The sequence below is a fragment of the Hirundo rustica genome, chromosome 21 (assembly GCF_015227805.2).
Source record: "Hirundo rustica isolate bHirRus1 chromosome 21, bHirRus1.pri.v3, whole genome shotgun sequence".
NCBI classification, from domain to species: Eukaryota; Metazoa; Chordata; class Aves; order Passeriformes; family Hirundinidae; genus Hirundo; species Hirundo rustica.
In genome coordinates, this window is record NC_053470.1 from 2,473,300 (window position 1) to 2,499,524 (window position 26,225).

Consider the following 26,225-nt stretch of genomic DNA (forward strand, 5'->3'; position numbering starts at 1 on the left):
CAAGATGTCAGTTGTAGAGACGTGGTATTTTTTTTTTTTTTTGTTAGGCAAATTGCACTGGCTTTTTTCTTTATATAATGCTTCTGTAGGATATTCAACATTTTTCCCTCTTCTGATAAAAGATATAGACTGATAACTCAGTATGTCTCTGCTGTTCTTCACTCATGTATTTCAAAATGCAGATAATTATCACCAATTTAATAATGAAAATCCTGATAAAAAGATCTTTCTTCTCATTCCAGCAGTAAAACATGGAACAAAATTTGTGAGTCTGAACACTCAGTTCAATATGTTTTCCAAATAATTTACATCCCATTATAAAATAATTAGACTGGCTCAGACTACAAAATGACCTTAAGGAAAGTTCAGGAATTTTGGGTCCTAGGATGTGTACCAGACTCCCACGCCTGCTCAAAACAAGTCTTAACATCAACAGTTCAGCAAACACTGAAACTAAAAATTTCTGCGTTTAGTCCTATTCACTCCAGTCTCAGCATTTATTTTCTCCATGACTGTCCTTGTTTCAGTATCCCCTTTTCCTTCCTTCCCCCAGTCACATCTCCCAGGCTCTCCAGCTCCCACCCTTTCCTATCTGTCTGGAGAACAGGCAGCCACGGACACTGTGAGCCAGCCCATTGGCAGGATGATGCCTCGGGATGGGTAACATTTGAATTCTGTATATGTGTCTTTTCGTAAGAGCACCAGTTCCCTCATCTTTCCTTTATTCAACTCCTCTTTTCCACAAAACTTGCAGAAATTTAACTCCTTGGAGATGCCAAGCTGGAAAAGAATACATGATATCATTCTGTCTGGAGACAGGGGTGGAGACAGATGGGTAACTGTCTTCAGACACATCCCTGGGCTGCAGCAAAAAGGATGAGTGTTCCATGAGTAGGATGAGAAGAAAGAAGGCTGAATTTCATCACAAAACACTCAGCTTAGGCGTGTAAGGAATTACCCAGCAGTTGGAGCTTAATTAACTAAATTGCCGATAGAAGGTTGGAATGGCATCACTGGGGCTTTCAAGAACAGGTGAGTTGAAAGTGCTGGAAGGAAACCAGGTGTAGGTTGGTTGTACTCACTTGGTGGGCAAAACACCTTAAGAAGCCACCCATCCTTCTGAGGCTGGGCCTCAGTTCACAGCAGGAGAACAGGAGGACAGACACAGGCAGGGTAGAAACCAGCGCCAGACACGGCACAAAAAGAGACACGGATCGGCTGGGGCAGGTGCAGGGGAGGCCAAGGAGATACCCCATGTGCTGGAGCCAGGCTGGGACACCTGGGGGTGTCCAGCCTGAACAGTCTGGGGACAACTTCTTGTGATCTTTCAGTACTTAAAGGTGGCCTACAAGAAATATTAGAACTGTAGCTCTGACACCGAATTAAAAAATTTAAGCTCCTGAATCTGTGGGGAAGAAAAGAATTGATTATAATTAGCCTGTGAAAGTCAGCTTGATTCATGTCTTGCAGCCTTTATTCAGAACTGCCCACCTGATTCGTCACTGTCCTCTCTCACTCAAAGTCACTGAAGATTTAGCCAGGATTTTCTTTTGTTACTTTACCACAGAACTGGGCTTTTCCCTCCCCACTTGTATAAAACTATTAAATGAATCAGTTTCCCTTTAAGAGCTGGATGGCCCTGCCAGCTTAGCCAACATGAAGCATTTCCAAAGAAGTTTCTTGCTCATCGCAGTAAGGAGCAAAATATTTTAAAACCCCAAACTCCAAAATCCCAGATGGTCTTGAAGCCCTTTTAAAACAAACTGCATGAGTTTACAGTCAAATCTGCCCCAGAAAATCTTCTAATGGAGACTGAAAACTATAAATGCTCTCAGTTTATTAAAAAATGATTTGACACCAGCACAGACTATTTCAATTTTTTTTCCTCACATTGCAGAGCTAGACACACTTCTCAAAATATTTGCTTTCAACAAAGTGACAGCAGCCCCTCAAGAAGTGTTATGTATGAGCCAGCATTGGATTTTTTTTTGTTATATTTCATATTATATTGTCTGTTGAATAAGATGTTTTAAAAACATTAACGTAATATAGAATTTCAGACTCTTAATCATTTTGACAGGTTTTCTGAAACTCTTCAGAGCAACATTTGAGTAACGACCCCGTGCAATACACGGCGCTGAAACAGGCAGGGCTGGGGGAAGGGGAGAGGAGCGCTGGAAAGGTCTCTGCTCTAAAACACATGCATTCATTAGAAGAGAAAAATGCCTAGAAATTTGGCACTAGGAAGAGTGTTTAAATGAAGTCTGCCTGAGGGGATAGCCCTGACTTGCACTCTTACCAACGGGATGGATATCATGTGAACGTTAACAAGAATTACGTACCAGGTTAAAAATCTCCCCGTAAGAAACCACAACGCCGTGCCACGCTCTGCACCACTGCAGAGACAATGCCTTCTGCAGGGAAATGATTCCAGACCGATGCACAGGCTACACACAAACACATCCAGACAAAAGTGGCAACCAGCTAAAACCAAAATTCACTGTATTCTGTACTTTTGGGATGTTCGCTAAGGGTGAATTTGGATCCAAGTTTAATTAACCAATAGTCAGGGTTTAAGGTCAGCTTATTTTGAATGCTGGTTATTTTACACCTTAACTCCAGTACTTCAGTGTGTCTTCATCCCAATTTTTTAACTTTTAGGCCTACTTTCAAGTCTTGCATCGTAGCTCTCTGGAAGGACTATTTAAATGGCAGAGTCCATGTGCTCCCACCTGAAAAACCAAATCCTCAGCTGAAACACAGCAATGGACTCAACACATACTTGGTTTTCCAACCCACAATTATTCAACAAATACTTGGGGACCAAAACAAAGCAACTTTCATTCACACTACAGAAAAATCCTGTACTGACCTAGAGCTTTTGGTGTTAATTTTCCCCCATAACTAATTTCAAATATCTATAAATAAAATGTATAATCTTTCATACAAGGATCTATTATAGCTCAAACGTCACAACAGGGGACATACATGGAGCTGTCAAATGGAAAGGATTTATAGTTTTTTGCTCTGTGTACTTCCCCTTTTGGAGAAAGTTTGAACGAAAAGGACCTCATGCTTTGCTTTTCACAACATTACAGTTAGCAAAATAAACTAAAAGTTTGACATATATTTTTAGTGTACGTTGCAATCCAATGTCATATTCAGGGGGAGAGAATTCCCTAACAAACTACAAGTCAACCAGTCACCTTCACCCATTTTTAACTTATGATGGATATTAATATTCTGTATGAGCTGCTTCCCCAAGCAAACTCAGCTCCAATTCAGCATCTGGAGGCTGATGAAATTTTGCTTTTGCCCATTTTCACAGCTGCAGCAAAGCAGGCAGAGAAGGTCGAGCGATTAACCTGAGGTTGCCGAGTGAGTCAGTGCAGCAGGATTACAATCATTAGCACTCCTGGCTGCCAGGCTCAGCCCTGCTTCTTCTCCTACCACAGACACAGCCCTCACCAGCTTTGGCACACAAAAATGAGGGACTAGTCAGTGCCAGGCACTGAGAGAAAGGGCAGCTTTCCCTGGACACAGCAGTGTCAGCCCGCTCAGCCTTGATCTGTGAACACCCTTCAGCCCCAGCACAGCTCTGCCAACAGCTCTCACTGCTGGCCTGTCAAAGCCCAGGGTTTGTGCCCTGTCGAACAGGGACTGCCTGCTGAGCCAGGTGGAGAGGTGGCTGTGGAACCAGACAATTAACTGGAAAATTCAACACCAACTCGCACCTGCAGCTGGCAGTTCACTGACATTGCAGAAAGCAAAGAGAGCATAAGCAAGCCAAGGCAGAAATCGATGGTGTATTCACCTCCTGCCCACGGCAATACTGTAAATATCCACCTGTAGTGCAGCTACAAACACCTTCATAGAAAGGTTTCTTCCATGGTGGAGATGACAGCAGCTCCACATCAAGATTTGGGCAATCTTACTTACTTAAATCAAAGTTTAGGTCATATACACAGATCTGAGTGCCCCTTGCCATGCCCCACTGAGCTTTAATCAGGTTGGTGCTGTCATCCTGCAAAGAGCAGGGCAGAGGCTTTGCTCTCTGAGCACTGACAGTGCACCCCCCTTGTCCAGGATTCAGGGCTCGTGGTGACCGTGACCTGCAGGCTGGAGTTTGCTTAGCTGAGTCTCTGTGGGATCACAGGCAAGGGCTTGCAGTGTATGAATCCAAAATCCCATGAAAAAAATGCTCTCATAACCCAGTTTTGTACATCCAAGGACCTGCAGAGCCTTAGAACTGTCATCTTTTGTCAGATCTGTGAGTGCTTTTCTAAAACAAAACTCCAACGCCTCTGTGGGTCACCTACTGAGGGTTTGTAATATTAATCAATCACATCTAATACACTTGACTTCCTGCGCAAAAACTGGAATTGGTTTCACTGAATCAATTCACTGCCAAAATCCTGCAGCTGGTGTCACGGCGTGGTGGCATTTGTCACGTCACAGCACCGTGCAGGGGACAGATTTAACAGCCAACTTACTCAGCTCTTCAGCCAGTGGGTGGAAGATTTGAGAACCACAAACAGATGGGAAAAATATCTAACTCAAAAAAGGACAACATTTGTCTTATACGAGGGTTTAATTTATTTCAGGTTTTCCTCAGGATGTTACAGGTACATCTCAGAACAACACAAACCTGCAGAGATGTGAACACAGGAATCCTAAGCACTGTCTGTGTTTTTAAGTATCACCCCTGGGAATCCTTGACATCAGCACCAAAGGGGAAGGGTCAGGTGAGGCCAAGACAGCCAGAGTCACCTGATGCTATCCCCAGGCCACTGTCTCTCTTTACTCTCACATTTACTCTCTTGAAGATGGGACTTTTCCAGGGTGATCTTCATTCCTGCTGCTGCACCAAGAAATATTTCCAGAGAGTCCAGAAATCAAATGAACCCCAAGACAGCCAAGAATGCACAAACCAAGGCAGAATAGCTGTTCTTGTTTATCACATTTTATAGTAGCATTCTTCAATAAAACTATTAAATAAACTAAATAATGCATTTTATTTAAATACAAGTCCTCCAATCATTAAAAGAATAATAGAACAACAAAAAGAAAATGAGCACAGTGCATACGCCATTATTTACAAGCCTTATGTCCCTATTTCAGTCCTGAGTTGATTTTTTGAGCCAGATAAATCTGCCACCAACTGGCAAGGACTTTGAATTCCTTGGTTCCCAAGCATTCAGCAGTCCCTAGAGCTCTTAAAACTCAAACTACACACAGAGGGGCATGATCACATCTACAAACTCTGTGTTCTTCCCTCAGCCATCCCCTTTGGAAGGTTCTGCATGGGGAAGAGAACCAAGTACGGTCTATGCAGCAGAAGGATTTCTACAGCCAAGCAGAAACCTCCAACTCTTCACCAGCTTCAGATCAAACTCTCCCAGGAAGGGATCTCATTCCCAGCTAACAGAGCCCACACCACAAAGCCCTCCGTCCTTAGTATTTGGATTAGGAAGATTCTAAATCAAGTGCTTAGACAGCAGTGAAAGTCAGGTGTGCATTTGTAATAACAGGTTTTCACAGAGGAAAACCCAAAGGTTTTTCTCTAAGTTGCACAAGAAGTGGACATTTCACCTGCTCCCAGACTCCCATCTGAGGGACACAGAGCAGGGACCAACACCTTGCAGCCCCTGCTGGGACTGATCTGGAAACATGGAAGGAGGCTGGGATGTCTGGGTGCTTTTTGGCCCAGGAAATACCATCTGCAGCTGTGAAATTCTCTGAGTGGGTGAAGGAAACAGGTGGCAAACAGGAGAAAATGGTAAAATGTTCCCTTCACTGCAACACATGTGAAATCCCTTATTCCAACGGGCTGCAATAAACCTACCACTGTCAGTGCACATAAAATGGGTTGAAGAATTTTTCTTCACAAGGAAGTAAATCTGATTTTTATCTAAGCTGGCAGTAAACAGGGTCAAATATTTAACTGTTTCTGTGGCAACTTCCCCACTGTTTTTCAATTTTTTGTTTTTGTTTTTTTTTTAAATAATGCCAACAAAGCCAGGATGCTGCACAGCTACAGATCACAAGGGTGTGAACAAAAGTGAAGGGGGTCCATGGCAAATGAAGAACTGCCAAATGAAGAAAGTAAATGCTGGTTGTAAAGAGCAAACAGTGGTACCAGATAGAAGAACTCAGCTTCACCAACACTGGATTTATTGTGCATGGTTTAGTCAAGTGATTTATATGGATTACACCACATTTTCCCTTTTTGTAGCTTGCCTTGGTAATCAAAAAGTCTTTTTGTAATTTACATTAATAGCTTTGCAACATTGTGGAAAATATTAAAAAAGACCTTTATATTTTTGGCACCTCCTACTTCAGAGGACTGCACACAATCAAAGCTCTTTTGAACCGTTCCAAAGGGTTTGGCAAGAGTTTGAGGTACACCCAAAATGTCATGAAAGACCCTGTACAGAATCCTCAGAAAAGCTGGTCAGTGGATGTCCAGGTCAATAGTTTTCTTAGGCCTGAGTCCGCAGCCTGTCCCTGCCAGCAAGGAAAACCATTACACATCCAAGGCACTTCCATTATCTTAAATCACTGGGTTTGAATAATAATAATAATAATAAGATGTGTTATGGAAGTCTTATTTCCACAGTCAGTGCATCCCAAGCTGGGGAATACTTTCAGGCCATAAAAGGATACCACCACAGAAGATTTCTGAATTAAATCAATTAAAAACTAACACATGTTGCTGCCTCAACAGCACAAGAAAACAAAGCACAGCCAAGTGTAGTGCAGTAACCCAAGGATGGAACTCCAAAATCTGAGTTTTTGATTGTATCTACTATTCTGGACATCCATGCCCTTTTTTTCTTATTCAAAGAAAGGATTCTATCTCAGAACAGGGTAGAGAGCACGAAAAGATAAAATAGAAGTTTTGTAAACACAAAGATGGTTTACAAGAATTTTGTTAATTTGTGAATTTGTGTCAATGCACCATGCAGCGCTGGTAGTGATCTCTAACACACAGCTCAGCCTAGTGACAACTGTCATAAAATTGCCATCAAGAGTGTGATGCCGGAAAGAAAACAAGAAGAGTTTAGGTGCATCTTGCCTGTCAGTTAATAAAATATTGCTTAATTACTGCTCCTCCAAAGAAAAGCATAAACTGCAGGATGAAATACATGGTAAGAAAGAACGGGAAGTACGTGAAGCTGAATTCATGGCCCCAAATTCCAGCTAAAGACAAACTTTTTCCAAAACTTCCCATCAGTATTATGTGTTTCTATCACTTCTGTAAATGTAATTATCTTGCTTTTCTTCCACCCCTTTCCTACTGTCTTTGTGAGCTTGAGGAAAACGTGAATCAGAGCAGGATCGGTACCAGTGCTGGGCACTAAGCAGAGAAACTAAAAGGCATCTGCCCATACACTGCGTATTTGGAACTGCTTAACAAATTGCAAAGATATTTTTAAAAGGGAGTAAAATCTATTAGTACAAGAGAATGCAAATGTAATAACTGGTGTAAAATGCACCGAGAAATACCCCACAAAGCTCTGGTTCCCAGAAGAAATGGTGATTTCCCATGTGATTCCCAAACTAGTGGAGCATTGGTTCAGTGTCCTAAAGAAGATGAACTGAGAAGAGCCACAAATCTCTTTTTGCTTTCCAGGCTGTCAATCCCCACACAGGGAGAAGAACAACATCTGACCTCAGAGCTCTTGCTCCTCCAGGCTCTGCCAGGGCTGTCCACACCACAGGAGGATGAGGTAGAACTTGCAGCAAATATTTGCTATCACTAAGGTACCAGGCCTACACACAACCAGTGCCTACATTTTCTGCTTTGAGAATGTAAAATGTGAGCTTTCATTGTTAAGCTAGAGCCAAATCTTGTTCCAAAGATATGCAAGACCTATAGCAGCTTCTCCCAGGGCCAGGCTTCGGTAATTCTAGAAGAAAGCTAGGGACGTCTAGAATTTCCCCATATACATATTTCATTTTACACACAGTGAATCATCCTAGAAAAACGCTTTCCAAACACTTTGAGACAAGCTGGATATGTGGTATTTGGATAAAGCAGTATTTGAACATCATGGAATTAAAGAAACAAAATGGATTTTTACAGGATGACCCAGAAGAACAGCTTTAAAAAAAATCAAACCCTTCATATCTTAGAGAGGGATCTCCTTCCCTTACATTACAATATTAAGCAGAAATAATCAGGAAAGAGAATAAAGCTACGTGTTTAAAAATCAAGCCACAGACAGCAGTTCCCCTCCCGCAGGGTGACAGTGATCAGATCTGTAATTCCAGGCAGCAGATAAAAGCTGTGATAAATTAGCACCACAGAACCAGGCACTGAATTTTCCCTGGTTCTCACTGTTCTGCATCACTGGATTTCAGGAGTTAGTTAAAATCTGTCTACATAAGAGCAGGATTGACTTCCAAATTTTTGCAGCTATTAAGATACCAGTTACTGTTAACATCTGGATCAGCCCAGCTCCAGAATCCACCCAAGCCTGAGCTAATTCCCTATTTAATCATGTTGATTCCAGCTTTAACAGTGACAATATGTAAACCTTGTCCACATGCTGAACAAGAAAGTGAGGCAGGAATTTATCTCTTAAAATAAAATACCAGTGATTAATAAATCACATGTTTATATCTCTTTGGAGGAATACTTCTAACACAAAGCAATTCCAGCCAGAGCATTCCATGCCAAATCAAATACTCATATGAAAAGACAATTTCTGCCAGCTCCTGTGTCCAAAAAAGCTTTCAAAATTGGAAAAATGAAAGCATTTGCCCTCTTTCCATGAAAACCCAGAGTGCTGGGCACCAGAAAACAATGTTCCCACCAACCTCCAGTAAATGAGGTAAATAATAATTCTGGAGTTATGAAAAGTAATTTGATGCATTCCACTCTGTGGAAAAAAGCAAAAAACAACCAACCCAAAACAACCCAAAAAAAAGAGACGACTCCTTTTGATGCTGTAAAAACTTCCATACAAAGATATCTGCATCGTGTAAAAATTCAGATTTCTTTCCCTCTGTATTGTTCAGCTAAAGGGAAAGTGCTTTCCCCTCCCAGAGGATTTGGAAAAGTTGTCAGAGCCACAATAAAAAAGAGGCATAAGCTGTTTATTTATTTATTAAAACTAAGTATTGTTTTCCTTTACTCTTAGGAAGCTTATAAAGATGACTAACGTACAAAGTTCAGGCAAGAAGAAGAGCAAGCGGTTGCAGAAACCCTTCAGTCAAAGTACCAAACAGAGCTAGTGGAAATTGTATCTTTCCTCCCAAGAAAACACACAAGTATTTTCCAGAAATACCAGGAAAAACTTTGAGTCAATTTGAAATTTAAACAAAGCAGACCAAACAGCCAACAGCCATTTAAAAAGCCCAACTAAACAAACCCACAAAGGCACGCAGAAACAAAAACAAGCAATGGTGAAAAGAAAACGTACCATAATTGACAGCTAGTGTTTTTAGTTCTATCTCTATTTATCATCAACCTTAGAAACTGCCAGCCTATAGAATTTCTCACATAAATACAGATAATATTGATAAGGACAGCCTTAACAAAGATTATGAAACGTTTAGAAGGTTTTCAATGAGGAAGTCAGCTCCAGCCCCATAGGCCAGTGAAGTAAAGGGCTCTGGAAATACACCTTATGCTGCTTAGAGTATCTCCATCTCAGATATATAATTTACCTGAAATCTTATTTTACCATGTCAAGTTTCATAGCCCCCTGGTTAGGCTCTCATGTCCATGCTTTATTTTACAACACTGCCTGTATATAACATTTGGGGAGCCATTCCCAAATAATTCTTCTGATTTGGGGGAACTGGAAAGAGACGCAACCCCCCCTTTTTTTTTTAACCAAGAAATGTAATTCTCCTGAAAAAACATCTCCAATATACTGGAGATACACCAGTCATGGGGAATCTGAGGTTTTACAAAGTTTGCCTCTGCTCTCCAAGGATGAAGCTATCTCATAACACAGCTCCAGCCCATTCTTTACCTGCTAGCTTGTCCCTGCTTCTCAGTGTTTTTCTCTACCCATTTTTCCTTGACTATGGCAACTTCAAGTTTATAAACTCCATTTTGATATCAAAAGCAGATATCACACTCAAAAATTAAATCCCAAGCTGAGCATCCAAATAGTGAACATAAAGTTCCTGACAAAAATTATCTCACTGAGACAAACTTGGACTTTTTAAGCCATGCAACTCTCAACAGAGAACCTGGCAAAATATTCAACTGGGAAACATCAGAGAAGTCTCATCATTAAAAAAAAATAAAGATTATTCTGTTGCCTGACTAATTTCAAATCCTCTAGAAAAAAACTCCACCATGCCATAAGTTGCACTGCATGAAACGCGAGCCATACTGAGTCAGTCCTGGCAAAATCTGCAGGAAATGCCAAGAATAAGTTTTGATGGAAATGTTGTTTAACAGAATTACCGAGAACACTGATGAGAACTCTCTTAATGGTACAGAGCAAGGAGGCTAAACAGAGTTAAAATGCTATTGTCTCCTCTCCATTGTGAGGATTTAGAATCTGCTGCTGCAGCAGAGTCAGCAGCTGTGCTGAAATCTTCACTTCAGAAAGACAAACAGCAAAGAGAGGTGGTATCTTCCTCTGAGGGGGGAAAAAAAGCCACCTGGAAATCACACCTGCAAGTGGGAAACCTTTCCTTTACAGCAGCTTCAATAGGTGAGGAACTGTTCTCCTGCTCTTCCCATGTTCCATGTATAAGAGGGAGGAACAGATATTTTCCTATTTTGTTCACAAGGAAGACACCAGGGTTACCAAAGCAGGTTGTACATGGTTAACTCTTAATTGTTCTCTCAGCACAGTTATAGGTCAAAACCAGAATCTCACACCACTTTTTCTCCTCAAGTTGCCAAAAAGTGTTGAAATATTTGAATGTATCTGAATTTTACACAGCTCCTCAGTTTCACAGTACAGAACCTGCGGTGTGGAACACTTGGCTCAGAGAGGCTGTCTGTGCTGAAAGTTTACAGGGGTTTAAGGTAAGATCAAACAAGATAATGAAAGAAATTCAGAGGGGTTTAAGGCACAATCAGTCTGCAGCAGTTCTTGAATTCAGAATTCTTGGGAGAAAGTTTGGGAAAATAGCCCTAAAATAATATTGTAATATTTTTCCCTAGGCTTATCACTAGGTAAAATGAGGTCCTATTCTATAAGGTCTCACATCTTATCTAGAGTAATGCATTCCTGTGTCAGCAGCAAGGCAGAAAAATAACAAAGATAAATAAATACTCCTGTCCATTTCCATCCCCAAGCAGGCAATGCAGCCTGGAAGACAGTCTGGGGTTCAAGTCCTGCAGCTGGACCAAACAACTCTCAAGCTGCACAATATCACACAAAGGCCCTGGAATGTCCAGGTTGCCCTCCCAGCCTATCCCAACAGTTCTGTGTTTTACAGGACCAACCAGTTCATTTGTTCATGCCTCACCTTCCCCACTGGGATAAGCTTCCACCTTTAAAGCAGTCATGCATTAAAAGACGTTACAATCATAACACACAATCCCTTTCCTGCAGCTATGAAAGGAGATGCACATCTTTTCTCCCTGTGTCATTCTGGATTCTTCTCTACCTATTCTGAAAACTCAAAGCCTTTTGGTAGCAGCTGTACCATGACTGCACACCTGGGCTTAAGCGGGAGAAAGCTCAGTAAGGATTAGACTACAGATGCCAGAACATTTAATTCATCCCAGAAATATCTCACAGATTTAGTATGCCCCCCCATTTCACCTTGAACTGGTTTGTGCTTTACCCAGAACACAGATTAGAAGGACAAAGCAATTTCTGGAGCACACGGAGCCCTCGCTGCTGGGAGCCCTGCAAGAGTTTCCATGGATCTCTGTTGATCCTGGACCTGTGTTTGCAAAGCTCTATTGATTCAGGACAAAAATAGATCTCTGGCTGGGCACCGTGGCTTTCCATGGATATCTGCTCATCAGCAGGCCAAAGCAAACCGTACTAACAGTGAAAAAACACCATGCTGAGGAATTAGACAACACCAAGCTTGGAAATGACCGCAGCCTCAGGGACAGCAGAGGCAAGTGCATTTAGGGAATACTCTCAGGAGAGCATCTCTGACTCGCTCCTTGTCTACTCATTACTTTAAATTCAACAAAACAAGGAAATTGTGTATGCAGGGCATGCAAAGAAGAACCTGCCACCTGCAGAAGAGTTCAGCACAGGGCAAGTCAACTAGGCCATTAATGATTATTTTTGTACAGCCCAGCACCACTTCACTGCTGGTGATTCCCTGGCTTTAGTTGCAATTACACAAGGACACAAATTTCTGTAGTACCCTCCAGAGTTAAGCAGTCTGAAGCGTGGGATCGCCCACAAACTTTCATTTTATTACACCAGTGCTGCTTGCCATAATCTAGCACTGGCTTTAAATCACTGTTTTGGGCTTCAATCCCTCCCCAGGAAGCTCCCACCTCTTCTTTGTCAAAGCAATGCCCTGCAGTTTCTCCTCCAACTCAATGCTCAGCCAATGCCCAAGCTTGGTTCTAAGAATGCTGTGCTGTTAAAGACATTATCATTCTAATTAAAGATATCCCCCAAGCTATGTGCAGGTGATTATTTATGACCCTACAACATTCCCTGCTCCATCCATCTTTTCAGCCCCAGAATCACCAGTAAAGCTCTGGAATCAGCAGCATCTTCTCAAAAGGCCACGCAGAAGCTGAGCAAAAAACCCAGGCTTTTTTTTTTTTTTTAAGGAATAGGACTATGAATGCTAAACCTTGCAAGGTTTCAAGTTAGGTAACTACTTTACCTCTAACAGTATTTTTGATTCTCATACTTAACCATTGTATAGATTTCATGATGTTCAACAGCTAGAAAAAACACTGTGGGATTTTTCAGCATTAAAACTGTGTGTGATACAATTTCCTTCTACCCTCTTGTCTCTTTATTAATCCATCAACATGAAGCAATGCAGTATCTAATCTAAGTTTAGCTGCTCTCAAAACCCTTTTCTAGAAGACATTAGTCACACTTTGATGCCCTCTCTGTAAAATCCATGGGCACTTCCCTTCTCTCCAGAAGGGATAATACATCACCTACAGGAGTGAAATAAAAGCATTCCCTGATAAGAACAAAAACTTTAATAGCATGCAGTTTTCCAGAAGTGGAAAAAAGCTTCCTTCTGAAAACCCCTCAACGTATAACTGAAAGCAAGTTTCAATATCTAGAGCAGCCTTCAACAGAAAGTTGTGGAATACAGAATTCATCATTTCCACATCTTCCTTGAAAATCTTTTAGCAAAGAAATTGAATTTAGAAAGAGACAGAAAGGAGGTTAAGTATTTCTCATCGTGAAATTTAAACCAAAGAAGAGTCTTGGTTTTGGGCAAAGATGAAGAAATTAGGGTCTTCCTTGGATGAGAGAAGGCACTGAATGAAATTCCAAGAAAATCAGATGGAACTTGCATTCCCTGTTACGTAGAATATTCTATTAAAAAAATAATCACCCAATGGTTTGGGTTGGAAGGGACTTTAAAGATCATCTACTTCCAAGCCCCTGCCATGGACAGGGATGTCATTCTCCAGATCCCATTACTCAGGGCCTCATCCAACCCAGCCTTGAACGCTTCCTGGGATGGAGAGTCTACAACTCTCTGGGTAACAATTAAAAATTCCTCTCCTAGAATGAAAACTGCAGGGTTATAAATGCTTCTCACTATCTACAGAGGAGCTCAGGCCAAACCCCAGTGTTCCAACCCCTCTACCAAAGGCAGCTGGGTAACATCCAAACCCAGACTCACAAACTGAGTGTGTTTTAATGGCCAGCTTGGCACGTGACATCACCTTGGAACACAAGCATCCTTCAATTAATGCAAGCCCTTCTACAGAAGTTTAAAACAGAAGTATTTCATATGCATTATCTCATTCTGTTCCAATAATTTTGATGATGCTCCATCCAAGTAAGGAATCCCACAACACCACTGATACAGGCAGCAGTGACTGGGCTGTGGGAGCACTTTGGGAACAGTCTAGAATTGCACCCCTGCTGTGCTACTCCTGTAGAATGGAACAAAAGACAGATTTGGGCCAAAGAAATTATCATCCAAGTACTCTAATTCCTATTTTGCATTTGTGGGAAGTGATTCACTTGTAATCACTCAGTGAGTTAACAACACAAAGTAGGATTCAGCCAAGCACAGTGCTTAATTCACCAGGGCTGGGGAGATACTGTGAGATACGGTAACAAGGAATTTCTAAGGAGGACAAGAGATTAAAGCAGAAGCTTTAAGGTTGTCAAAATGCAACAGATGCCATTTGCTTCCACACAGCTCTGCTTGGGAAACAGTTCCCGAGCCAGAGCTGTAATGGCTCACACTGTGCAGTTTGTTCAAAAGCCATTAGAGCCTTAGAAATCCCACCGTGGTTATTTCACATGACTGGAAAACTTCCATGCCAGAAAAACATTCTGCTCACCAGCCTGAGGTAGGGGAGGCTGCTCTGTAATTGGGCTGGTGACCAGTTCCTCTTAAGGAAAAACTTTTACTTTGTTATTTGAAATTGCTTCCTTGAGGGTAAGGAGAATATTTGTCATGTGAGCAGCCTGGTCAGAAAGCAAATGCACAGCAATGCAGTAGCAGATCAGGGGGGAGTTTTCCATACAGCTTTCAGAGACCACTGATTGAATAGCTGTGGGGAAAACAGCTATAGATGTTTTACTATTTTAAAAAGCTCTGTTAAAGAAAGATAAAAAATACATTGAAGAGGTGTCAGGGGTACCTGCAGGTATTTCTTCCATTTTAATTTCTTCCAAAAAGAATACACAGTTACCTTTCATGGTACAGAAAGAAAGGTTGTGTCCCTATTTATAAAGTTGTTCACAAGATTCTACTTTAAATGCAAATTTGCTCCCGCTTCCAACATCACCTACAGTCAAGTAAGTTTTAAGAAGTTCTGTGTTCATTGACATCTCTTCTCATGGTGATATCACATCCTAATGCAGATCAAAACTGACACCTTCAATGATTCAGCTCTTATATTGTACCCTTAAATCACACTTAGCCATTCATGCCCCCTTAAAAAAAAATACAACAAAAAACCAAAACAAAAACCAAAAAATACCACCAAGAGTGTGAATAAATTTAAAGAGCTGCTGAACTCCCACCAACATGCAATGTACCCTAAGTTTTTTAAAAAATAAACTAAATCTGCTCCTTTCTTTATTTTCTCAGTTCAGTAGGGTTCTTGCATGGAGCTCATGAATGAAAGAACCAAAAGAGTGAAAAGAAGTTGCAAAACTTGGAAATCCAGATTATACTGAAGCCTCAGGAGAGTCCTCTAAATTTGGATTAGCTCCCAAACTCCTAGATGCTTGTTTTAATTGAAGCATGATGAGTTTATTCTCTTTTTCTCACACTGCTCTCTCATCAGTAAATGTCTCTCAATCTCTTCATTTTCAAACAACATTATGGGGTAAAGAATCAGATCCTTTAAGTTCAACCTGTTGTGATGTCTTGTGTGTGTATATATATATATACATATATATATATACACACACTCATATTACATATTGCTCTTGCAACTGCAGCCCACAGTTTCTCAGCAATTCATTCAAATCATGTAAAGTTCAGGGGGAAATGGGTTCATCGCGCATTTCCAGTCAGCTCCTTCATCTTCCGAGCCTGCCCTGGAGCAGAGGTGTGACAGGAGCCGCGGATGCTGCAGCCATCCCCGGGTCCTGCAGCACTAGATGGCACCCGAGCATTCAGCTCTTCAGAGCTTGCACAGCCCTTTGCTCTTTTCCAAACGCAGGCACCTGAACTTTAGTCGGGTCAAGAATGGCGATTTTTAATTCTTTACGTGGGAAGGTGTCTTAGAAAATACTACCTAGTGCTACACTGCAAATAAAAAATTAAGGCGTTCTTCTGTTCTACATGAGCAAAGTATTAGTTATGCTATGTTAAAAAAAGAATTAGAAATTAGCAAATAGTTTCATTCACTGCCAGCAATTTAAAAGCAGCCTTTAGTTTACAGGGGAAATGCTATGCTGACATGTTTCCTTACTTGGTGCCACTAACCAGTCAAGAAAAAGTTGTGATTAATTTCTGAAAATATGATTGCCTCTGTAAACACTGGACAAGTCAACAGAGTTGATGGCATGTAAAGATTTAGCTGCCCTGAAACAACAAGATCTTTGTGTGTTCTGCCAAACAAATTGGCATGCACCTATTTCCAGAGCTGTTGGGATGCAAGGAGGCTCTGTTATCTCTAGACAGCACACTGATAAGGAAATCTAGCCTTCAAGCAATTAAATGATATGGTCAAAAACACAGAGGAAATCTGTGTCAGAGCTAGGAAATGAAGCTATTCCAGGTCAGTGACTTACCCACGAGGTAAGAACTTGCTCAAAAGTCCTCACATCCAACTGGAAACAGGCAAATTCCCTTCAGGACTCATACAGAGCATCCAAGGATTTGAAATACCGTAGCTAGTTCTGAACACGATGCATGATCCACCTGCAGACCATCCCATACATCCAATGCTCTCCTTCCCCGAAGCAATGACAAAACAGGGTGATCCAGTCTCTGAATTATTGCCATGAAACTTTATAATGTCAGAGAAAAGGCACTACCAAGACAACAAACACATTTTAGGTACATTCTATACCAATGAGAGAAGAAAGGATCACAGCAGACAAACACAAAGCTATTTTATGGTGGTATTCTGAAAAGTAAGACCAGTAGAAAAAGGATGACTTAGGAAACTGAGAAATTGGAAGGAAAAACAAAAAGGTTATGCAAGCCAAAAGCAAATGTGCTATGGTTTTATTTCAAATAATAAAGAGGTCCCAGGCCTAGCTAAAGTTTAAATCAAACAATTGAAACTGATTTTACAAACCCATGCAAGTTACAGCAGGGCACATGAGGTCAGAATTGGACCCAAAGTGCCCAATCTCTCACCATATCAACAAGTTAGCAGGTGGTCAAGACAGTCCAGCTGGAGAACGGGCTCAAATGTTCAGTGAGCTAATACACACTAATCTTCCACTTCTGCAGACCTGGATTCAAAACCTCAGATCATGAACTAAAATTAGTCTGCTGGTTTCATTCTGGTCTCCATCGGTGCACAGCACAAAACCACCATAAAAAAAGTGTCACGACTGGCAATCCCTGAGACAGCCCCAGCTCTGGAAGAGCAGGAAATGTTGTAAGTTAGGACTGAAGCACACTGGCACAGCTGTGTTTGGAATTTTATACTCTCTGCCCACACTGTGCTTGCCAAAGCCAAATGGTTTTTTCTCCTTGATTTCTGCAAGTGTCACATTCATGCTAAAAAAAAAAAAAAAATAAAGCAAGGAAAGAAAAGAACTGCAGAATGAATCACTGCAATCACTGATTCACACTGTACATCTGTGGTAAAGGCAGTGGTACTGCATGGGATATAAATTTGCACGGAGTTTGTTTACAATAAGTAGATGTGGTTTGGTTATTTTTGGTTGTTTTGGATTCTTTTGCTTTAGCATAGTAAATAACTTCTTTTTGTCCCATAATAATGGTGCAGACTGCTAGACTGGGTTTGTAACTTTTGAACTCGACTAAGTCAAACCACTGTAAAGACAGAAGATGCTCCCCATCAAGTGACTGTCCCAGCTCAAGGGACTAATGACCCCACCTGGAAACATGCTTCAATTTATTAACACAAAATATTCATAATTATCCATGCCAGTTCACTGTACAAAACCCAGCCACACAAACCAAGGATAATCAGCCACAGGCCAACAAGTCAAAAACACATCCAGCTCCTAGGTCCAAGGTAACATCATGTATTCACACTGGATCCCAGATTCAATAGTTAGAATCTAAAGGAAGGACTCCTGAATGATGCCTTATCCCTCTCAGTTCTTTTATTATTGAGGAAGGTTTTTCGTAAGTAAAATTTCTCAGTTGAATCATGAAACTCCCAGCCAAAGCTGGCAGTGAAAAACAAAGTCTTCAGTAACACAGAAGGATTACAGAAATATGAACAGCTTTGGGCAGCTACGATATCTTTAAGATGGCAAGAAGGGAACACACTAGACTGAGTTAAAAGGAAATAAGGACTGAAGAGATTTAGGAGCCTATTGAATAGTTCTGTTTGATAACTGTGGGCCATAAACCACATGGCTACACCACAGCACAGCATTAACTGGAACCGGGGGGACTGACTGGAATTAACCAAAGCAGGACCATCACTTGCCAGCAAAAACACAAACACCAGATAACAGAAGCAGCAGGAATTGCTGTTAATCCCAGGAAACACTTTTCCCTTTTTGCCAAAGAAGCCCTCCTCCCCAAGAGCAATTCTCACTCCGAGGCCAAGGTGGAGCTCAAATATAGTAACAGCCACCTCTCTCAGCAACCACCTGCTCCAGCTCCACCCCTCCCCATGTCCTCCAGAGGGGCAAGAACCAAGGAAAACTCCTCTTTTCCTTTCCAGAGGAGGACTTTGACTTGGCACAAAGGAGCTCATCCACACAGCCACAAACGTAAAAATGCGCACAGGCAAATCCAGATTCAAAATTCCGCCTTCCGTGAATTTACCCACTTACCCAGAGACCATATTTCCTAAACACACATCACGTTCTTTGCCTGAACTGTACTTTGAGAACAGCTTCTATTTAAGATTTGTCAGCTTCTGGATAAACATAGCAACCACTCCAGCTCTGTTTTGGGTCCTCACATACCTGGTTTTGGTCTGTACGTCCATCACCAGTGTTTCAGACACAGCAATAAGGAACCTGAAATTTCCCTCCCTTCAGGGTGTGAATACAACGAGTAGTCCTTGTTAATGGGATGGACTTCACTGGTTTTTATGTCTTGTAAACTCAATGTCTCTAGAAACTCCCTCCTTAGGAAAGGGAAAGCCCAAGGTGGATACCCAGGACTGCAGAGCAGAAAGAGAGCAATTCTATTTCTGCAGCAACAAACCCCAAAGAATAAATAATAAATACAACCTGAAACTGGCCACAGAATCAAGATGTTTAAGCACTTGGAGCCTGCAACAGGCCCTGTTCCCATTGCTCACAGAAAACATGGAAATCAAAGTATGCTCTCTGTGGATTGAGCAGTTTGGGCAGTGGAAGGTGATTTTCAGTGACCCAGTCTAAGTGGGCATGGGAACACTTGGGTTCTCAAATGTTTACAAAGCAAAAGTCAAGAGGTTTTTTGGTTTTTTTTAATAAAACTTGCAATGATAAAAATGGTCAATCCCTGTCTTGAAAGTTCAGATTTTTATTTCATGTTCCCAGTTGCTACAGATGTTGGTGCAATACATGAATACGTAAAAGCAACAAAGCCTCCAAGGGCAGAGGCCAGGGAGTCCAGCTGATTTCCTAATTAGACAATACAACAAAAACCTCACGTAACGAGCCCTGAATATACACAACACAGCCAAAGTCAAAAGCCAGAGACCCATATTTACGAAAATGCTTTTAGTTTACACGGCAGGAAACCCGTCCTGGTAGCAGTTCCCTCCTCAGCCACCTCGGTGCAGAACAGAACTGAGCAGTTTTTGGCTAATTCACACCACTCCACCTCAAGTGCTTACACAGGTGGGAGCTGCCAAACCTGGCGCTTCTGCAGGCAGCTGCGGCAGGAAAAAAAAAATATATCCTCAGACTACAGCCCAAAAAGCAAAGTAAGGAAGAAAGGAAAAAATCAATTGACTTCTGCTACCAAGTAAAAACTTTACAGCTGTTTTAAAAGGTACTGAGCTACCAATTTGCTTTTCTATCACACCGGTTATTAGGCACTCCTGGCTATCCTGACCATTTTCTGCTCCAACCATTTGTGCAATACAAAAGGAACATAGGGCAGGCGCAATGTCTTTAATTAGAAATGCTGTTGGCTAAGCATTCAGAGGAAGTTACAGAATGCTATGTCTCACTATAATGATATTTAACCTAATGAAATTTTAAAGCGTCTTTAAAATAGGTTTTGTCTCCTACCATGTTGTTCATGGTAATTACAGCTATTCACACAATAAAGCAGCCACTAGAAAACTAAAACAGAGATACATGAACAAATCAGCACAGGGTAAACTGGGTTATGAACCTTTAGGGTGCATCACCTGTGCTGTGGGAACATCAGGTAAATGGTAAATTAAAAGTAGCTGATCCTTACTCAGAGCTGTTGAAAGAATTTCTTGTCCTTTGCCAGCAAGTCCTCTGGCTTTGAGCAGATGTGGTCAGAGAGAGCATGAGACCAAGCCCTGGCAAGAACTAGAAATCAAGATGCAGCCATGAAACACAAAGCAAATACCAGCCCTGCTTTAAAGCTTGTAAATGCTATCACAGGCTTCAGTGAAAACACAATTTTGCCTGCTCTTTCTGGGTTTGTTTCTTAGAAACTGCCTGTTCAAAATGCTTAGAGAAGCAACTCAGCCCTTGATTGAATATTTTGGTGGTAACAACAGACATTTTAGCTCTGGTCTGACAGTGCTTCAACTCACATTGCTTCTTTACAAACATCTTTACTTATGGGGACATTACCTGGCAGCTCATGTGGACTTCTGGTCCGCAGGATTTGCTTTTTTAACAGCAACAAGCGTACTTAGTTCAAAAGGCAAAGTCAAGAGCAGGTTGTGTGTTCACAGAGGCATGGATGAGTTCCAAAGAGTCTCTAGGGAATTTTGACATACAATATAAAGAGAGTTATCTACAATGAGCAAGAGAGTGATCTGAATTTTCCCAGATTACCCAATAAAGTGTTTTTCCTCATAGATGTAGCATTTTGGATTATAGCAGTAGCACATAAAAGAATGGAGAATTCCTTCTGTAAGCTTGGGATTGTGTCTAATAAATCAAAATACAAAGGCTCTGGAACAAACCATCTGATAACTCAAGCAGAATATTATTGCCTACTATTGCTCCAAGAACTGAGCTGAAATTTGGAAATTTGAGTTAGGGCAGTTAGAATGGAAAATATTTGAACTTCCACATTCGTGTTTTTAGGTTTCAAAATAAGTGTCAGATCTTCCTTTTGTCTTCTCAGAAGCAGGTTATGGTGACATTAGACCTTGTGTCCCTCAAAACACAGCAATTTATCAACAAAAAAAATGCAACCCAAAAAACCGAATCACCTACAAATCACCTGTTGATCTGAGCCACATTATTAAAGCCTTTAATGCCTGAATGTGTCTGGCATTTCTATAAAGTTATTAGTCATAATAAAATACCAGTTCATTCATTTTCACAGCTAGAAAGATTCTTTTTAAATTCCAGAAATCTATTTTTGAAGAACAGTTCAGGTTTTGGATGGGCATAAGTCTCCAGTTAGTGCCTGTATCTAATGCCAATTTGACAACTCAGATTTGCAATTTACCTTCTCACGTGTCATAAGCTGGGTTAGCATCAGTTGTTAAAAGATGAAATTGCACAAAAATAGTTCTGTCTTTAATGAGGAGAATGAAAGATAATTTCTTTTTAACTCCTCCAGTAAATGATTAGGATTCACTAATGAATTCAATGGTCTCCTGAGGGCAGCTTTGGTCCTTCTTTCCTGATCTTGCTCTGGAAATCCAAATCAACCTGTGTGACTCTGTCCAGCCATTCAACTGAGACATATTATAAATCTGAATCAAGTAAATTAAGTTAGTTTTACATTATTTGGATGTGGCCACTTTGGCCTCCCCCCTTTGGAAATCCCTCCATTACCAAGAAGGCTCAATTAATGTTCCATCACATTTAAGTGTTTTTCTTTCTTAACCCTTTGTCATGAGAAGTCTCAGGGAGACTGGAAGCTCAGATTCCAAGGTACCCCCCAGAACTGAGCGAGCTGCGGCAGCCCCAGCACTGAAACTGCGTTAATTCTCCTGTCTGACACGAGAGTTTACCCACGGGCAGTGCTGCCCTTCCTTCCTGACACTCCCCATCCACGGCAGGTTGGGACCTTGGACGGAACTGGATCAAATTTCCTTGGCTGAGCACGAGCCCCAGAAAAAGGGCTGTCCTCAGCTACTGACCACAGGAGGAGAAGGAATCCAGAGCTCCTCCCTGGGATGCTGGCCAAAAGCATCCCAGCCCCTCACAACCCTCTGCACCAGACCCAGCTTCACACCGTGGAAAAATCAATAATGGAGAACAAAATTCTAACAAAAGTATTATTTTTTTAAGTGCTTGAGAAAGGGAGCATCTCTTTAGCTGTCAGCTCAATTATTCTGTTAAGAATTAATTTGTTGATGTTTCTACAACTCTGGCTTTGCAAAGCCCACACAAGTGGGGTGGGAGGAAAAAAAAGGGGGAAAGGTTTTGTTTTGTTTTATTGAGATTAATTAGAGTAGGGCTCAACAACTGGGAAATATGGAGTGTATAAGGACTACTGCAAAGTGACAACCATTAACATGTTATTCTATAGAACTCTTAGATACCGGGAATATTTTCCAGCTGAAATCCATCCAAGTTTTCTTCTACCCAATGCTCCGTGTTTAGTCCAAGAACATTAATGATGAAAATCTAGACAGCATTACACAGTGTGAACTATTAGATGTACACTGATGATACTTGGTTTTATATTGCCTTTGGCTGAGCCAGTCCATAGAATTTAAATGAGCTGAATTCTGGCCTGCATCTGCTGTTGAATGAGTAAACAGTAAATCAAACTTAAGGCTTCATTACAGAGTCAAAAGTCTGTTTTCCTCCAGACCTGGTGTACCACATGATGCAATCACACACATTATTATCTGTCAAGCTTCCAAAAATGAACTAAATGACTCATAAAAGCAATAAATAAGACACGGTCTCTGCCCCTGTAATTCTTTACATTGTAAAATTAAAACAAGGCTCCCAGAAAGCCCAAATCCTGAGGAATTAGGACTGGCAATGGAACGGGAAGACATGGGCTTCACAATATGATGAAGCAGTTGTTCCCTAGATGGAAGTGGCTCTCCTGCCCCATGTTTATTGCAGTGAGGGTGTTGTAGGACAGGTGTCTGGTGGATTTGTCAGTCCATAGGTACTCCCAGAAAATGGTGCTCAATCTCCTGACTGCTGCTCGCTCACAGACAACTCAGCACAGTCGAGCTTCTAAATCTTTAAAGCACCAAAATCCCAGTTCAGTGCAGCAATAACCAAAAATCCCAGCTTCAGAGTGTGCTCAGCAGGCACCCATCCCTCTGATTTACAAGCCAGCCTAATAAAAGCTTGGCTCAGGAAGAGGGGAGAAAATCCTCCAGTACCCCAGCAAGCCCAGCCCAGACAGCAGCTGCTCCTGAGAACTTTTGCAGAGGCAGAGAGGTTTCAATGACACATGTAAACATCCAACATAGCTGGGCATGTCCAAGACCATACACAAGATAAAAATACTGAATAATTACGGAAATCTCCATTATACTTATTTACATTTTACAATTGGATACTAAGCCTATTATATTTCAAATATGTAACAATTATTTTCTTTTTATTAGGAAGGTCTAGTAGTCATAACAAAAATGCTGCTGCATTTTGTCAATGAAGACTTGCAAAAATTACCTGCTTTTAAGTGTAATTTTTTGATCAACAGCAGGGACAAAGATCCAAATATTTGCTTTGCTTATGACAGCCAAGGAGTGCAAACTGAGCCTGCTGGTTGTGACTTCTTAAAATTAAATTAGACCTTCAGAACCTGATGAGTATGTTGAATGTTAAATGGTTCATGGTACCAGTGAAGAGTATTGATATCTGCTTTGAAATCAGACAAAATTTTGCGCTGCATTTTATGAACTCTGAAATTTTCACTACTGCCAAACCATTTTTATATGGATAGACATTTTTAAACATTTGTTCTCAGACAGCTTTGAATGTTCTTCATCCAGGGCTCATGTGGGGGATAAGAACTGTTGGAATTTTTGTCTTCCTTCCATTTTTCAAATGCTGTCACACCCTTCCTCTGCTGTAACCTACCTGAAATCTTTGCCTGGAACAAAACTTGAGGTCCTGATGCAGTTTCCACCATCATGCAATATGCCTGTAACAGGTGCTATTCTTTTGGGATTCCACAGCCAGAGTTACTATAATCTATCTACAGGCAGAGATCCTCCAAAATGCTGGTTTTAAATACACTTACCTTAAGAGTACACAACATTATAAAATGACAGTCTTAAAGTAAAAGTCACCCAATGTCTTAACCCCCAACACCCACCGAGCTTAGATCAAATATATATATTTTTTTTTAATGTCAATCAGACTGGATAAAGCTTGAGAGGCTTTGATGGATTTTCTTTCCAGACCTTTAGGAAACAGATTTCCCTTAATGGATGTAGAAAGCCCCCGAATCACAAAGTACCAAATCAATACTTTCATACTAGCAAACAGAAATAAGGAATAAACCTGCTCATAGGACACTGGTATTTTGATGGATAGAACATTATTTCAATATATTCTTAGTAACAAAGACTTTACTCAGACTGTTGCCATGGTATTTGTCACTAGAAGTAAAACTCAGAAGGAAAAGTATGCAGCAGCTTTCCTTTCAGATGCAATAACCACGAGGCCAGTCTACCTTGGGACAACAGACACCTTATTCCATTAGCAGTCCATAAAATTTCTGCAGAATCAGGCCCTGAGTATTCTCTGCCACCAGGTGCATCCTTTACAATTTTTATTTTAAAGTACCTATTCCACACTACTGGCCCCAGTAGTTCAAACTGATGGAATAAAAGTAGTCACATAAAATACAACAAATGCAAATATTCACTGTGTTTTCATACAAGCGATCTACATTTATTGGCCCAGAGTGGGACAATCCTTTAAGGCCCCCAAAGATGACTGGATTTGTGCTCCCTCTTGGATAATTTACACGGGATCCAATCACTTTAACACTTAATTAATACAGAATGCAAGGAATACCCAACACTGGCATTGAGCAGATCCTCAGCCAAGAGACAAACCCGCGCAATGAAAAGTGTGCAAAGGTTTTCAAGCACATGAAGGTAAGTGGAAGTGTGTTTACAGATTTTAATAAAGCCTCTGAGTGCCATGTTTGGAAGTGTGCACGGTTTATTACATCAAACTGGGTGTAAAAATGCACAGACCTCGGCTGGCTGAAGTTGAGAGCAGCACTAAGTGCCCACAGACTCTGCCTGCCTTGAGAAATCAGTTCTTGCTGTAAAATTCCAGACTTTGGCACATTCTGGAGAATGACATCACCCGAAGTAGCCTGCCAAAAATGTTACTTTCACATTTCTTCAACGAGAAGATTTCCTTTCACCACTCTTTTTAATTTTTTTCTTTTTAATTAGTCAATCGTTCTAAAACCTGAACGTTTTAAGTATTTCCAGGCCTATAGATGAGCAGCTTTTAACACAAGCAAGTGACTATGCCTTTTAAAAATGTTGTGTGTAAATGTACCTTTTCTCCTGGTTCTTTCTAGCAGATTTATATTTTCAACCATGCTGAGCTAAAATAACACAAGTTGCTGCAATTACCATACTGAAATGACTTTTTTTTTTTGCTTTAGATTTATCCCTATTCTACTGCAGAATACTCCTTATGGAATTATGTCTGCCTGCTTAGTGAGCTGTAGGTAACCCACTGGAAATACTGAACATGAACTATGAGATAAACCAGGCAAACCAGAATATTTCTTCATTTTCAAGACAGCTTTTTAAAGGTGACAAGTGCAAGCAATGCATTCTGCTCCTCCAAATAGTGTAAATAAACAACAGAAATCATGAACTTGCAGAAATTACAGTTCTTCCACTGAAATATTCAAGATAAGCTCTTCCCTTTTTCCAGTTTTGATAAAGGTTTTTCATTTACCTTGGTAGAAGCCACAGGAGCTTTCATCCAGAGCTCAGTCTCAGGTGTTACTCCTTTCCTTGTCAGTGTTATCAAGGTGACACCCAGCTCCTCAGTGCAGAAATTGTGTCTTCATTGCTAGGTTTGAACCTAAATAAGATAATTCCACTTTAGTTTGTGCTGTAAACATTGAGATCATTTATTTCCCTTGTGAAAAAAGGGGATAAACTGCAGAATATTCAAGGTAGGTGTATAAATTAAAAGCTGTCTTTGCAGCCCAAGGGTAATTTTTTTGGTGCAAAGGAAGGGTCTGTATTCATCTTGCATAGCTCTTGTTATTAAACAAATTAATAAAAATACTACTGAAATTCAGATGCCTTTTTTTTTTTTTTTTTTTACAGAAGCTGAGCTAGTCCTAAACATGAAGCACTTTGCCTGGTACAGAAAATAAAGCAGCTTTCAGACAAGGATCCAGTGTTATCAAGGGGGAAGACA

General features: G+C 40.9%; 1 protein-coding gene across 25 annotated transcripts in view; it reads right to left on the minus strand.

Annotated features, from left to right (window-relative positions):
• Positions 1 to 26,225, minus strand: part of ZDHHC15 (zinc finger DHHC-type palmitoyltransferase 15) — a 187,035-nt gene that overhangs the window by 89,793 nt on the left and 71,017 nt on the right. For all 25 annotated transcript variants that reach the window (XM_058423259.1, XM_058423257.1, XM_058423260.1 and 22 more), the window contains one exon: positions 25,752 to 25,880. The gene's annotated coding sequence lies outside the window, so the exon portion shown is untranslated. The remainder of the gene's footprint in view (positions 1 to 25,751; positions 25,881 to 26,225) is intronic.